We start from the raw sequence: 17,261 nt of genomic DNA, 5'->3' as shown, positions 1-17,261 counted from the left end.
GTGCTTTACTTTGGGATGCTGAATGCAGAGCTCCTCATCACCTGCCCCATATCCAACAGTTTAACCTCTCTATTATGAAACTTCTATACAGTGTCACAGGCTTTGATCCAAGAAGGGTCAATGTTTCTCTTCGATAAATCCTTTTCCTTAAGTACAGAAAAAAAATACAGCAGAAGAACAGTGGAAAAGAGGGAAATTCAAATTAATTTTCTGAAGAGGGAATTATAATTCTTTAAAATAGTAAACGAAAAGATAGAACTATTTTGCATTATACATAGGAATGTGTGTGTGGTGGGGGAAGCTGAGAGAAATACACTTTCTCCATATTTTCCTGGAAATTAACAGCCTTTCACACATGCAGAAGAAGTTGTGTCTCATCTCCTTTACACTGGGAACTCAATGCAATTTAATAAAACTCACTCTGTTGGGCAGAGGAATTTTTAATAGCTGGAGTGCTACAGATTGCAGTGGATGCATACTGCAATGTGTACATATACCAACCAAGACAAGCTACAGTAAACAACTGTCATTTGTTTTACTGAATATTTAACAGTTTCATTTGAAAAGCAATGCTATTTTACTTTTTATGTGTGCACTAGGTGTCAAAGCACAATCACATATAAATCTACTCAAATCAAACCTAAACCAGAGCCTCTTATATAAAAACACAACACAATTAGAAGGAAATGGTCATCTCAATATTGCCACACTAATGAGAACTGCCTTTATGAAATGACTATATTCATTTAATTAAAAAGCCCATAATGGATCCCATTCAAAACGCTGTTCATTGAACTCTTTCATATGAATCTGATTTGCTTTTGTAGAATGTTGGGACTATGATATTTATTTGAAAAACAGGTTCTAAGCAGAAAAGTTGTTTTGTTTTTTCTCTCTCTCAGCTCAGAGGCATGGGTAATGGAGAATAAGCCCTCCCATATGCAGAATCACCTATTTTAATAGATAGATATGATCCAGACAGGTAACTCCTGTATGATCATAGAGTCATAGACTCATTCAGGTTGGAAAGGACCACTAAGATCACCAAGTCCAACCATCAGTCCATCACCACCATATGCCCACTGAACCATGTTATTCAATGCCACATCTACCCTTTCGTTGATATGCACTGCAACACACAGCTGCTCTATAGCTATGTTATAGCGTAACTAGTGTTACTCTATAACACAGTATGGTGTAAGCCATCGTACCACACTGCTTTGCTTAATACAGCCCCATTCCTGTGTACTCAACAATCAATATTCCCATCTCCTTCAGCCACCAGACTCCCAGCACCCCCAGCTGAGCAGCAGTAGCAAAGTATGAGTTGGGGAGAATGCCCACATGATAGAGGTGTTCATCTTTCAGAGGTGCTGGGATTAAGTACTGCCTATGCAACATGTGCCTCAACATGCAGGTCTCCAATTTCAGATAAGTTCTACAGGACCATGGAAGAGATACGACCTACATGTTAAAGATGTACTCGGTCCCACGGCTGAGCAGTAGTTTCAAACATTAAACTTAGTTCTAGACATCACAACACTTGAATTATTTATGTGATTGCTAATGTTACGTTCCAGAATTTAAAATAAATGCCTTATGCCCCAGACTTTGGCACACACATTTACTCCTACTGAAAGCCTGCAATGTCAGTGACCTTCATTCCAGATTTCAGCTATGCTTAAAATTTAGTACGCTACAGACTGAGAACCATGGGCTTCCTGTGTTTATATCCCATGCAATCCTCTGGAAATTAATAGAGCTTTGTAGCATACATAGCAGGCAATTTGGCCCCGAATAAGCAGAAGTCACACTTCCAGTTTTTACTGCAGATTATGGCACATTTTGTTAAACTATCAGGCCACGTCTGGTAAAAGCAGTCTAGAAAGAGTGACGAGCCAGCACCATTGCCCTTCAGGACTTCACATTTTGCAGTTATTAGTTTGCACAGCCCCTCAGAAAACAGGATTTTAGGAGAGCTTCATTAGTCATAATTGTCTAGTTCTTGTCAGTGCAATTATGTTTTACGAGATGTTGCCAAGTGCCTTGCATAGTCTTCTCTTCCCTACAAGTCTGTACCGTTGCCCACTGCCATACCAGCTTAGGATCTTCTTGTTTTGCACATGTATCAATGAGGGTAATGTGGTGTCTAATGGATTTGTTTGGGCACTGCTGATGGACAAAATTTGGTACTTTTCTTACAGAAAAAAAAAAAAAAAAGAGAGAGAATGCAGAACAGTAATATACAGGGCCATTTAAATGGAAATCTTTGTCAGAGAGAACCATTTGATCATCATTAGTGAATGGTGCCATGCTGCAGATGTGTCCAGGCTCTTCTGGAAGCATATTTTCTGAACTCCTGACTATTTTATTCTACTTTATATGCTAGATACAAAACCTTATGAGCAACAGCATGCTTATTTTCTTAAAGAAATTGGAAACTGTTTTAATCTCATGCAGGTTTGCATTGCCACTGCTATATGCAGAACATCTTTCGAACATACCCACAGTGCTAATTTCACCTAGATGAGAAAATATTAAAATACAGTTTATTAAGCAGCATTAGTTCTTAGTTTTCCTCAAATCTCCAGCACAAAAGCAATCCTCAAACGCAAATCATCTCCCTTCTTAGTGAAGCTCTGCATGGAAAGGAAAGTGGAGCCATAAATGCAGCTCTTCACCCTGCTTTGCTATACAGAAAGAACAAAAATTTCCTGCCTGAGGAACAGAACAAGGATGGGAAGAGACCTACTGAATCAAGCCAAAAGCCAATTCAGTCAATATCCTGTCTCTGCTAGAAGAACTACACGCCATCAAGCAGTGTAAGAACACGGTAAGCAAACACTGTCTTCTTGCAGCAACGTGCCTTTCTGAACCAGAGCTGTTATTTTTATGCTGTCAAAACCCAGCCCCACATCAGACACTTGCTACATAGGAACCCTTGCAGTATACTACAACACAAATTGTGTAGCACCCATAGGCACCTTTCTGAAAGTTAACAGAATAGGCAGAAGAAAAGAAATTTTGAAAGGAGACCAATTTTTAAAATGCTGTTAAATAGTATGTCCATATGTCCTTACCTATAGCAAGTCCTAGCAGATGGGTCTCAATTGACTTCCAAAGCACTCCCTGTGCCTGGTTAACGGGGAAAATTAAACTGGGCAACAAGTTAAAATAAAAGCTTCAAAACAATTGGTTAAAAATTGTATTGAGGTTTTTAAGGGAGCTATTCAGAGGCAAAGAATGTTGTAGTCACACTTCTTAGCTATCATAACTGAATTCCTGAATTCCAAAATCATCCTTCACCAAAGCACTTGCCAATATCAACACTACATGGGCTCTACTTCTCACCAGTGTGGCTCTGACTTTGAATACTTACAAAAAAAAAAAAAAAAAAAGAAAAAAAAAGAAAAAAGCCAAGTCTAAGAATTATTTAAGAAATTGAGATGGCAAACAGCTTTGGGCAATGCCTGTTTGCCTGGAAATTGCAATCTGTCTGCAAGCAGCTTGGTAATACAAGCAGAAACAAAAGGTAGTACTGACTATGATTCATTTTGCTTTTTTCCCAACAGTTTAATCAAACACATAGCCATCATTGTGTCTTTTCACCAATACCACCACTGTGATGCACACAAGAGGGGTTGGAACTGGATGATCTTGTAGGTCTCTTCCATCCCTATGATGCTATGAAACTCAGAGCTTCCAGCCTGGTGCTGAGCAACTTGTTCTAACTTACAGATTGTTTTCAACGAGGTTCAAAACCTGGAATTTAAGAAGTTGATCAGGAGTTTCAGCATGATGATAATAAGTCAAAATTAAGGTATGTCAATAGGTTTTGACAGGAAAGGTATTATCCACATTATATAAAACACACTACTTCATACAACTGTTCTTTGGCGTATCATTAGAGTACCTTGATATTTTGATTTAAACCATCTCAGATATAGCTACAAATACCCTCTGAACTACTACTGGTCTTAATAGGGAGCATGCAACAAAAGCAAAGGCAATGAGCTGCTGAAAAACCATCTCTGTCATAAGGAACACCTTCCACCCAAAGACCACTGCTCCCAGAAAGGAAGGGGACCTCCCAGTCTGGGACTGGAACAGCTGCTGCCTGTGATCATCTTCTGTCATCTCCCACTGCTCCAACAAGGGTGGCCTCCCTGAGCTCACCTCTGAGCAGTCAAGCATTTTCCCAGTATATATCTTGAACACATCCTACTCGTCCTCATGGCAACACACGGCTTTCCCTCTCTCCGTTCTGAGATCCTCTTTCCTCCATTAATCCAGCAACACCAAAAACTGCTCAGATATGACATCTGCTCCTGGATTATGCTAAAGCTCCATTTCAACCTGAGAACAGGACAATTTGTTTTCAGGGGAACATTAATTTCAGACAAGCCAACGTGGAACCTTTTAGCAGCTTAACACAGAAAAGGCAGGGAGTGGGGAGGAATTGTGGGTGTCCCACTAAACTCAGGGAGCTAAAGATGAAAGATAAAATAACAGCTACCATGGGAAGTTGTGGAGATGGAATTCATTCCACGTGTAAGAAAATAATTAGTAAAATATAGGATACATATACGTACAAATACAGTGAGGAAAAAAGAGACGTGTCAGAACTTGCACTATAAATTAAATCTACATCTTCCAATTCAAAGTGACTCTTAGTGATTTACATGAGGAATTGATGTATGTGCACATGTGCATGAAGGGAGAGTGGACTGCATGCATTTTCAGCCATCCTCTCTTATAAATAAGCCCTGGAATATACAGATCATTATATAAAACATTCTTCTGGATGAGTTTTTCAGAGAACTTAAGCAATGTTGTTAGTCAAGTCTGACTATGCAGAAATAGGAGATAGGAATTATTCCTTAAGAAAAATCTTAACAATACGTCTGTTAGATTTCCTGTATCATGGACCTTTAATCCCTGCTATAAAGCAATCTTTGGAAAAACTTCTTTGCTACAAAAGAGCAGAAAAACTTCTATAAGAACATGGAAACATAGAATCATTAAGGTTGGAAAAGACCACTAAGATCATCTTGTCCAACCATCAATCCATCCCCACCATGCCCACTAAGCATGTCCCTGAGCACCACGTAGCATTATGCTTACAGGATCCAATACAAAAGTCTTTTCATGATTGTTAGTAACTTTGTTACGATGTATAATTGATATATAATTTTTATGTTTATTTTTAAATTTTATTTATTATTTTCATTTTTAAATTTATTATATATATATTTAATATAATAACGTTGCTGTCGTGTTGGCTATTAGAACACAACAGTTCAGTTTTGGTTGATTTACCAATGCTACTTTTGTGCCTGCAAGATTCCAAAGGTACTGAGTAAATGTGTGTATTTTGTACTCACCTAAACCAATCTTAATTCATCAGTAGAAAGAAGTAGTATGTGCATTATTGCTTGTACCCCCAGATAGATGCGAAACTATTCCTAATTAGTCATCTTATTTTGTTTCTTCCACTCAGTTGCTGGTACTACAATGGTAAATACAGACATAGACTGTGCTTGCAGATCGACAGTGAAAATGGCATCATGAGAAGCATATGTAAGATTCACACTTGCTGGGCCTTGGTTCTTTGGTGTTGAGTGACCTTGTCTATGCTGACTTGGAAGAGCAGACAATGTGCTACTGCTATGAACCAGGCCGTGCTTTGCTCCTTCTGAAATAAAGCAGAGCAGAGAATCGTGCTGCAGGGAAGGAAAATATATCCTGTGGGTGAGATGGTAGGCAGCCAGCACATGCTGTGCTCTATGTATATCTGGAGGTGCTAGTTTGTCTTCAGGGGACAGGCAGACAAATTTAGAGCAACCCCTAAGCAGCCCTTGAAGCACAAAGCTACCGTGGAGGTTATTTCAGGCATTTCCTGAGAGTAGAACCACTCTCTGGCTTCTCCCTGACATACAAAAGACCAAAAGAACAATATGAGTAAGCTTATTAATCAGCAACCATTCATTCTTGAAAATATGATAAACTAAAGCAAGGAGCTCCTTTCTGTGTAATTCCTGCTTAATGCAGCTTTGTAGTTAACATTCAGACGCTAAAGTTTATGTTAAATATTGCTGTTCTGCCCTTCATCTCTGTAGCCATTTTATATTATCCAGCAGATAACACAAACAGCTTTCACTTTACAGGCAAAGGAGTAGAGATGACAAGGCCTGGCATTACATTAATGCACTGAAAGGCACAGTATTATTTTGTTCAAATGTGCTTTCAGAAAATAGTTATTGAACTCTGAGGAAATGGCTCAAGAAAAAATCACTCTCCAGACAAAAGTAATAGCTGCCCAACAGCCTCACATGGACATCTGTCACACTGTCCTCCCTTCCTGAAACGGTCTATTATTTAAATCCTGCAATATTTCATGTTTACATAGGAAAGAAAATTTCCCATTCTGTGATATCATCAGGGGAAATTCAGGGGTGACAGATAATGGCAGTATAAATCTCATGATGTCAAGGACATCCAAGGCAGCCATGTAAGAAGTGGACAGCTGGAAGCAGCTGGGGCTCCAACGCAACTTCACTGGTATAAAACTGGTCAAGCAAACAAGTGCTGCCTCGTTGAAAACTGGTCTAAGGAAACTAGGTTTGCATTACCAGTATTGGTCTGTTCAGCAACTGGTTGCTTTACTATTTTCATCTTTTGTAACTCTAATTTCCATAACATCTGCTTAAAAGCAGATGAACTCTCCTGAAGGCATGATAATTAGTTAACAATTACATCAAGATATTGGTCATCAACAGGTTAAACATACTTTCACTGCTCTCATGAAAGCTTTGTTTCTTTATAGAAAAGAAGTGATGGTGGCTTCTAACATCAGATTCACATCAAAATTTAAATAATTGCTGCCATAAATACATTAATAGTTACACTCGCTAATACCAGTTCTTAATTTGTTATGTGTGCTTGATTAAGATTACTTTTATTCCCTGCAGACTCCTGGAGCTTAATGCCAGAAAGAACTATTTCTCCTATGCAGTCCAATGAGATATTTATTATAAACAGAAACTAATTCTGAACATGTAAAATCATCACCCAGCAAAGAGTTAAATGAAAACTCCTCGGCTCCTGGGAAAAGATACACTCCCTTTTGCTTTGTTTTTTTTTCTTTTCCCCCTGAGCTTTCCCAGATATAAAGCAAAAGGCAATGCTGAAAATGTACTGAGTCGAAGCCTACATAAATCAAACTGCTGTTAACAAGATACATACAAGGTCTAAATGCACAGCCAGTTAATAAATTCACCCTGACCATACAGAAGGCGTTGTTTAGAAACAACACTCTATGAAATTGCAGAATATAAATGATTCCAACAATGCACGGGCAGACTACACCTCCAAACCATCATCTTGATGTGGAATATCTCATTGTAGGGCTTTTCCTTATGCTTTGTTAACTTTTTTAAAGAGGGGGAATAAAATGGAGAAAACACTTCAGACACCTCAGTGGGGTCTGATGTACATTACAGAAGAGAATGGTTCCTACTGTTCAGTGTCTCTGGTTTGTCCTTCATGCTCCAAAATCTCTGCATTACTCCTGTCGTTTGGGACTCATAAGACAAGACAAGAACTGTAAGCTGACCTCACCGATTTTCTTTTTCAAATGAAACATCTCTCTAAGAGAACTTCGTGTGGAAAGAAAGGACTAAAATTATTAAAAATGAATATAATAAAAAATATATATATATGAATATAATAAAAATGAGAATAAAAAGGAAATCTGCATTTGCCAAAGTAAGAACAGTGCGCTCCCAACTTCTTTGCACGTTTACTGAGCTCCTTTCTTGTTTCTGAGAAAACCACAGAACAAAGAACTTTAGAAAGATTTTCAAGAGATATAGAATGCCCATTATCTACAAATTAAACAGTATTCCTCTGGCTTCCTTCCATTAGAAGGAAGATAATACAACAGCACTTTCTGGATATTGCAACCCAGACAGAAGTCGCTAACTTCTTCCCACAGTCTGTCCATTAGTGTACATGTCTACAACCTGCCCAAATAGTTCAATCATTGGAAACCCTAGGGATTAAACTGTTCCTAGAACCCACCTTGGTGAAATGTATCTTTGGAGTGGACAGCCTGAGACACATTCATGGACAACCACTGAGATGCTATTCTTGTGCTACACGCACCGAAGCTCAAATGTGATCTGAATGACTCCCCAGTGTTGGAATTTATATGCAACTTGGGGACACTGGATACTGTGTGTTGCTACACAGAGCTAAAACATTGCAATCTCTGTTTATAAATCTTTGAGAAAAATGCATTTTCCTGAGCTGCAGCTATGGCAACAAGCAACCCAATATTGAGCTGGGTGGCATGGTGTGCTATACAAAGGGTTTTTTTCTTAACTTCTGAAATAATTTATTGGAAAATCTGGGGCAATTAGATTGGTGTCTATTTTTTCAATATAGACAGGCTTCATATTCTGCAATGTTATCTAGTAAAAATTGAGTTTGATTTTTTTTTTTTTCTTCTGAGCTATTTTCTTTCATTTTAATTAAATACATATATATAAATAAACACCTCAAACTTCCACTTCTGAACTTTTATAAAAATCTGTGATTTCACCCCTGGCCATACAGATTACAGGTGTATTGTCATTACGTTGTTTAGATTGTGGGATACCTTTGGCACATGGGAACAGCAGTTTCTGAATTACAGCAACATGGGTGTAAAGATCTGGGCCTTAAGCCTTTGTTAAATATGACTCTGAGGTATGTATATCCTTATGGCTAAGTATTTGAAATGTTCAACTTCTGGCACTATTTCAATTAACAGCGTCCTTGGTATCACCTGCTTAAAAATGCTTAGGATGCTGTAATATGAAGTTACCACTTCATAGAGAAAAAACAGTCATCCCTGTGCTACCTTGAAGATACAAAATAAGGCAACTCCAACACATCATTAGTATTATTTATCTTACCGACAGAGTGACATTCAATGGTGAGAGGCAATACACAGCTCAAGTCAGATAACCCTTTTTCTTGGCTGTTTGGCCATCTGTTCTCAACATAAAAGCACTGCAGGTACATCTCTCTGAGGCACAGTTTCACCTTTGGAATGCTGCAGAAGTACCTCTCAGCTCTGTGAGGGAACAAGATGTGGCTACATGGACTGAAGATAATAGCACATACGTCAGAAATTTCAGGGTTTGAAGAGGACTTTCCCCATTCTGGCTGAGCAGAAGGCCTTGCTCTCAATGCTGCGTATAACAGCAGATGAGTGTAAGGCAACCATGAAGAAAGGGCAGAGTCTTTTTGAATAAATGTGTGGATTTTAACTGGGATGGAATTATTTTCTTTAGAATGTCCAGTGTGATGCTATATGTTGGTTCTAGCAAAAAAAAAAACAATGTTGATAACACACTGCTATTTAGAACTGCTGCTAAGCAGTGCTGTACAGAGCCAAGGCCATTTGCAGCAAAGGGGCCAAGGATCTAGGAGGGAACAGAATTAGAACAGTTGATTGAAACTGGCCAAAGGGATATTCCATACCACATGACATCATGCAGAAGGAGTTTTGAAGGGAGTGGGAGTTCACCTGGCTCTATTCCACTGCTTGGGCCTAGCTGAGCATCATTTGGGAGACAGTGAGCCATTCCTTGTGCATCACTCATTATATACATTTCTATATATAGTCATAAACAATTCTCCTTTTCTCCAACTTAATAAATAGTTTTATCTCAACCCACTAATTTTACTTTTTTTTTTTTTTTTTTTTTTTTTCCCCACTGCTCTCTCCCCCCATCCTATTGGGAAGCGGGGGAGTGAGAGAATGACTGTGTGGTGCTCAGCCACTTGTAGGGGTTAAACCACAATGATAAACATATATGAGTTGGTTTTAAATGCAACAGTGACACCACAGCCATGAATTCTTTGTCTACCTTTGTCCATGAGTTTCTAGTGAACAAATCAATACACGCCTTTGTATCTCAATTTCCTGCTTTGTAAAATGAGTATAACAATATTGGTCTCCTTTGTAAAATACCTTGAGATCTATCAGAAAAGGTTATGCATTGCTGCCAGTATCCAGTTTGAACATGAAATCCCTAAGTGTGGCTCCTGCAGTCCCAGGCAGTCATAAAGTAATTGAGAAACCGTCCGCATACAAATTACTAAATAACGGACTCCAAATGCTTGTATTTTCCTTTATTTACTCCTAACACTGCCACAAAAAGTGCAACCTTTCTTAACTGCTTCTGATGTCAAGTACTTATATTCGCCTTTACCCTGTGTTTACCCAGAATGTTATTTTCACAGCTGCCGAGAACATCATTATCAAAGAAACAGCTAGTCTAAATTATTAAGAAAATGGAACAATTGATGTTTCCATAATACACAGTATTCCCCATCTGAGCCTTGAAATCAATTATGGAAAACATTAGGTCCCTCCGTCTTCCCTTGGATCAAATTCAAGATCCAGTATTTTATCATCATTTGTTCCAACATTATAATTGTGCATTGACTTTGATTAAGCTCTTTTTAGCCTAAGCTCTTGAGCAAGACGACTCTTTCTTGCCTCTGAAAGCACAAAGCAGCTTGCTTTGTAGCACTTCCACCCCCTCCCCCTTACTCTTTATTTTGTTTTGCAGCTGAATTTGTTACTCTCAAAGTATGGTCTGCAAATTCTCTCCCATAAACCTCCTTATATATTCCTTAGATTCTCAGTCTTCATAAACAGAGGTAAGTGTTATTCCTTAGGTTTCTTTTCCTAGCCACATAGCCTTCAGAGTTGGAAGTGGATCAAAATGAGGAGATGCTTATCTCCTAGACATCTGCTTTAGAAATTTCAGGCAGGACTTCATATTAGTTCAACCAAATTAGAGTAATTATTGAAGCCCACTGCAAAGTTATTGCTTCTCTGAAATTCTGGGGTGTCCAAGTTTTGTGCTAATTCTGTATATTAAAGGCAAAGCACCCAAATGCCAGCTCATCCTTAGCACCACCGAGCGTTCATTCCTCTAGGATGTCAGGACAAAAGCAGTCTGAGCCATGAAACAGATTCCAAGACTCAGAGATCACCTGTGAAATTTTTGATCTATGGTTTCTTGCCAAGCACTTGACAAAAATGACATTCTTATTGCCATAGGGACATTATGTTTTAAAAGGCTCTCAACTCATAAAAATAAAAATTCAGGAACATACAGGAATGTTACAGCATGTCCTAGATTTCATCATTTCCATGATGAAATGAAAAGACAAGTCACCAGGGACCAGCCAAGAGCAAGTCCTTTGCTTAACTGTCAATAGCTAATAGAGAAGGTTGGCAAATACGGAGCACTGAGAAACTGATGCTATACTCTGACATCCCAGCATACTCATTAGGGCCTTTGTCATCTTCTCTGATGTCTGTCCCTAGTAGGAGTGAATCACCTCTGCCATGTCTAGCAACCATCCAACCTTCATTTCACAGAGATTTACTTTGTCAGATTTCTCTCTCTTTTCTCTCACCTCAGCCCTCTAGATGAATACCTGTAGATTAGAGCAATCAAAGGTAAAAACAAAACCTTTTTAATAAAGACAACATAGACACATAAACTTTCTGAATCTTAAAAGAATCCTCAGTATTTTGCTGTTACAATACAGCTTTTTGCAGTGTGAAATGCTCCTTGTAGCATGAATACAAGGAATGAAAAGGTGCCAGTTTACAGCAAGTGCTTGACCTGTCTCCCTCGTTCAAGAAGATACTTCAGCATACAATCCTTTAGGGACTGTCTGTGCAAGGAACTTACTCAGTGACTATTACTCTTACCACAGTGTGTCACTCTCCAGTCCAAAGAAATTAAGTCTATAAAGAAATCACAGAATCATTACAGTTGGAAAAAGTCAACAGCCCATCCCCACCATGCCCACTGACCATGTCCCTTATTGCCACACCTCCATGGTTCTTGAATACCTCCAAGGATGGTGACTCCACCACCTTCCCAGGTAGCCTGTGCCAGTGTCCACCACTCTTCTGGAGAAGAAATTGTTCTGAATATTCAATCTGAACCTCTCCTGGTATGACTTAAGGGCATCACCTCTTGTCCTGCTCAAAGCTTCATTTGCAGGACTGAGCTTCACCACAGAGTAGGGAAGGGAAAAGAGAAAAGGAAGGAGAAGGTTAAGAGCTTTCGTCAGGTCCTCTTGGGAAAGGTCTGGATCAGAAACCAGATCCGAACTCTTGCGGTACTGACATAAAACTGCTGGAGTTCGGAATTAACATTGTTTTGCCTCTTTAGAAAACAGTCCTTTTGCTGGCTGCTGCTGAGATTAAATTCAAGCCACGTGGGGCAGGGATGGTTTAAAATCGTTATCACTCAAGCAGAAAGGCCATTATCTATTCAGACATTCGGCCTACCCCCCTTACCCCCTCCTTTTTTTTCTTTGCCTTATGTCTTCTTAATGTTACTACGCATCAGATGACTGTATTGACTCATCCTCCCACAAAAATAAACGTTCTTGGATTTTGGGAGCTTATTTAAACCAGTGTTTTTCTTGACTTACTGCTGAAAACACCCAGTTCTTTGGGCTCATTCAGGGTCCTCTCTAAACTGAAAAGCAGAACTCTCATTAGAGACAAATTAGCTACACAGTACAGATACCTAAGAACTTGAAGGGTCCTGCAGAGGGAACTTCTTTTGCAAACACCAATCAAAGCAATAGACAAGAAGGCTTAGTATTAAGCAATTTCCTTGGTGACTTACATGGCAGCTTAAAGGAGAGAGGATGTGGAAATGGGATGAGCAGAAGCAGTGCACGGGGACACAGTTAGCTGGCAATACTGGTAGTAGGTGGACAGTTGCACTAGATGATCTTAGACATCTTTTCCAGCCTTAATGATTCTATGATAGATTTCTGCAAGGCATATCTGAAATACAGATGTGTATCTGAAATATACGTGTTGAACTTCCCTTCTCTTAGAAAAGCACCAAGAAGCACATGCCCACATCTCCAGCAGCATCTCCTTCACAACATGGCTCACATGTTCCAGCCAATTAAACAGCTGCTTTAACTCAGCCCTCACTGCCTGGAGAGCAGATTCCTCAACAATGCATGAAGATGTACATCCTTTCCCTTATTTATTGCTTTCTACCCTATTCTTGAAAGTTTGGCAAACACATCTGGGATTGGTAGGCTCCTAGAATATGTAGGAAATGCATATAATGAACCTGGAATTATATGGCAATGATGTCCAGCTTGGTACTGTAATTTTCAGAGGATTGTGAAAAATTGGAAAAGTACAGCAAGAAAGGCAAAAATGATTGGTAGGCTTGCTCAAATGGCCTTCAGCGAAAGACCTTAAGACCTCAATCTATTTATCCCATTAAAAAGGAAGAGCCACCAGCTTATCATGTATACGTACCTTTTGAAAAAGCAAATAGGAAGTACCAAAGAGATTTATAAAAGCTCATGTAGGAAGATATCAAAAGAAACAGTAGCTGGACATGAAATGCCAGACTCATACAAAATAGAAGTGAGGATTTATTCAGTTATTTATACAGCGAAGGTGAGTAACCACCGGAACAAACTGTCAAGGGAAATGGAAGCATCTCTGTCTTCTGAAGTGTTCAAATCAAGACGGAATGACTGCCTGGGCAGCAGGCATTATTCGAACGTAAGTTATAGGTTTCAGTGTCCCCAGATGAAATTGGCAGCCTGCATATTCAGAAAACTGGACTGGATGTTCCAAAGGTCCCTTCTGGCCCCAAAATGCAATAATTAAGTGCACAGCATCAAGCATCTCAACAACATATTGTGCTTTCCTGTCCTTTGTGCATTTTAATGAATAATTCCAAATTTAGCTTAGCTACCCCAAACTTAGAATACAGGTTTCAATTTTAAGAAGACTCAATTATAATACGACTGATGAAATTCAGGGGTATGTCACTAAGGATCTCTCTGTTACATGGCAAGGACTACTGCTAGCAATTACTTTAACAGCTTTATTCAGCAACTCTCAGAGTATCTTCTCTTTGCAACACAACTGGTGGTGGTAGATGCTTTGAAACTGAATTTCAAGGAAAATTTGTATGACCTGGACACACGTGATTCTTATACAGATGTACACAAATACATAAAATGTTCAGAATGGGCCTGCCTGTCCCCACACAGCCAAAAAACCCTGCATTCTCTACAAATAATATCCAAACAGAAGCTTGGGTTGTAATATGGATCCTAATCAAAAAGATTGCTTTCAATGGAACAAGGCTTCCTGTCCTCCTTTCCCGATGCATGCCATGTGCACACACTGAGAAAACACTGATTTCCTTAAAAGCTAAAAATATTTTTTCCTATAGCATGCAAAGTCCTCTGCTGTCTTGATCAGAATCAGTATCTTTACTTCAAAGACTGTTAATAAAGAAAGCAACACCAAAAATATATGCTGTATCTAGGCAGCTCTTCTCTTTTGTTTTAAATGAGAATCTCTTTCATTTCTTAAAAAAAAAAAAAATCTCACCAGGAGTTGCAGACTCCCAAGGACAGCATTGTTTCTTATGTTCTGTAGAGTTTTTAGTGGATAATGTGCAGACTTTTAAAGCTGAGACTCATCTGAACTGAGTACATGAGAGGAGAAACTTATGTCTTAGAGAAGGTAAAAAAGAAGAGTATCTTGCACATCAAAAAGGAGGCAAGGGGCATCCACCTGCCTATATTTTATTACATGATAAAATATTGTCTATTTCAAATTATCAACTGGTTTCAAAGTCAGGCACATTTAGGAGGAGAAATACAAGAAGGTAAACAAAGATCTAAGCTGAAAGTCTTAGAATCATAGAATCTTTTGAGTTGGAAGGGACCCTTTGAAGGTCATTGAGTCCAACCCCCTGCAATGAATAGGGACACCTACAGCTCAGTCACGTTGCTCAGAGCCCCATTCAGCCTGAGTCATTCCAGTAAATGAGATTTAAGCCTTTACATTATAAAAAAAGAACCAAACAAATCTAGATCATTTAGCTAAGCAGAAAGCCAAAGCCACAACTTGATATGTTTAAAATACCATTGTCTTCATGTCTATCTTATGACCCTTTCCTTCTGTTCCATCTGCTTTTTCTCGACTTGGATATGTCCCGTATCACACAATATTTTGCACAAGGCTCTGCAGCAGACCCAGTAAATCCCAGTAACTCAGATCCTACATGGAAGCACTGCAATGAGAGATCTCTTGGGATGGGAGGTGCAGGGTCTAATGAGCTGTGTATAATATACAACATAGAATGTACTGCTTCATCAGCTTTTCAGAAAGTACCCTTGCAGTTACACTGGATAATGGAAACAATTTTATCCATCCAGCTTGCTATGTCTTTGCCTGTATATACTTCTATTGAAGATATATGTTGGAAAGGGGGAAAAAAAATCATTTCTTGACCTTTTTCTCCTGGGTACCGTGTATGTTACAAAACTAAATCTAACACGTGCTCAGAAGGTGGCAGGTAGGAACCAAGACTGGAAGAATTAGATTGTTAATAGCTGCAAAAAATAGCTCCACTTCCAACCACTGCAAACCAGCAGTGTTGACAGAGTGATGGAAGGCTGACAATACCTTGCCAAGCAGGGTGAGGCTATCATAACTGAGCAGATGATTAGTTTTAAAACTTTTAATGGATCTCTGTCCACTGCAGTCTGATAGAGTGAACGGTGCTGATACCTGAGGGAAATGTGAAACTATTTTATATCTCATTTGCAGGAATGAACACCCAGGAGGTATTTTCTTTTGACAGAATACATAAGACCTACCTGAATGCACTGCATTAGCTTTCTATGCTGCTCCATACAGCAGATGCTAATATTTTTTTATCCCAGACTGGCCTCATTAAACGATCTCACATAATAGGGAAAAGTAAACCTAATAGAAAGTTTTAGCTCTGTTTTGTGTACAAAATGTATTGGCTGTGGAGGGGGGAAGCATTAACAAATAAGAGCAAATAATAAGCTGGGTTTAAGATAAATGACAAAGAGAGAGCTAAAAATGAGCTTACATAGAAATGCACTGGGAATGGAGAAAAATATAGTCTGATTTAGTAATGACAGCACAGAAAAACTCATTTTGTTCCACTACAGGAAGAAGTTAACGTCCATCTTGGGCACATGGGATGATGCATGTTTTGTAGCTGTCAGCTGAGAGAACAGGAGCTTATTACCAGCTGCTCATTGGATGGTGGCCCTTCCTAAACTCAAGTGGCAGATGCCTGGCCAAGAACTTCATACCTCCAGCAGGCCCTCCAGCTAAAGAAATAAACACACACGACATAAGATACCAGAACAGACGAGCTAAAGAGGCTATAGAGTGTGAGCTGACCTAAGCAACAAGTGCTCAATCAAGCTGGACAGAGCTGCGATGTTGTACTTTGATATTCAGCTGCTCGTCCTCAAATCAGACTTACTGACAGTTCATTTTCTTTTGGACTCTCCTATGATCATACTAAGTGACCTACCTCTAAATCAGCTGAGAAAGTGGCTGAAGTCCCTAAATCAGCTGCTTTTCTGCTGAAGCTCAAGTTAACTACACCTTCACTTTGATCCTGTCATAGCATCAGCTGAATGTTAACACTGCCCAGGGCATGCAGGTTGTGTCCAAGCGCAATCTAAACCTCACCTTCACTTTAGCCTCTACAAACCATTCAACAATTAGCCACGTAGACAACGAACTGTGAATTATTCTGCTCTTTAGCCAAACTCTGCTGGTTCTGCTGTTACCTCAAGTGCTTCCACCGCTTGCAGCAATCTGTCTGGTGAGCAGACGGTTAGGTCTCCAGGGAAGCTGCTATCTGTTTGTTCCAAAGCAAGGGCAGTGCCAGGCACACTGGGGCCCACATTCTTGATGAAGGCTAGAATGCAAATTTTACATTTGTGTTAACCCCAAATGAACCTACTTTGCAGAGCTAATGAGCTTCTCAAAGGAATCCCAGAGATTTCGTAACATGTTCCCACAAACAAAGATCCTTCACTGCTACAGCATCTTCAGAGTAGTGCACATAAATATTTTAGCAAACAAGCTTAAAATTCCAGAATGCACTTTCTCAGCCCAGAGGTATAATCTTCACTTAAATAACAAAAATTATAGAAACATTCAGAAATGTAAAAGTTTCATTAGTTTGCAAAGTGAATGTTGAGCCACAATTATTCCAAGGAAAATGTAGTATCACAAAAATTACCAGAGCCATCCTTTTTATTAATATTACTTGATAAAATGTGAGCAGGATCATGTTAAAACTATTACATTAATATTCCTCAGAGAGTTACAC

General features: G+C 39.2%; 1 protein-coding gene across 1 annotated transcript in view; it reads right to left on the bottom strand.

Annotated features, from left to right (window-relative positions):
* The window catches only part of LRRTM4 (leucine rich repeat transmembrane neuronal 4), a gene marked incomplete at both ends in the record, with an annotated part of 221,127 nt that overhangs the window by 109,826 nt on the left and 94,040 nt on the right, over window positions 1-17,261 (bottom strand). The window lies entirely within an intron of this gene.

The sequence above is a fragment of the Tetrao urogallus genome (assembly GCF_951394365.1).
Source record: "Tetrao urogallus genome assembly, chromosome: 27".
Taxonomy (NCBI): domain Eukaryota; kingdom Metazoa; phylum Chordata; class Aves; order Galliformes; family Phasianidae; genus Tetrao; species Tetrao urogallus.
Note: the sequence above shows the minus strand (reverse complement) of the source record. Positions and strands in the feature narration are given on the sequence as shown.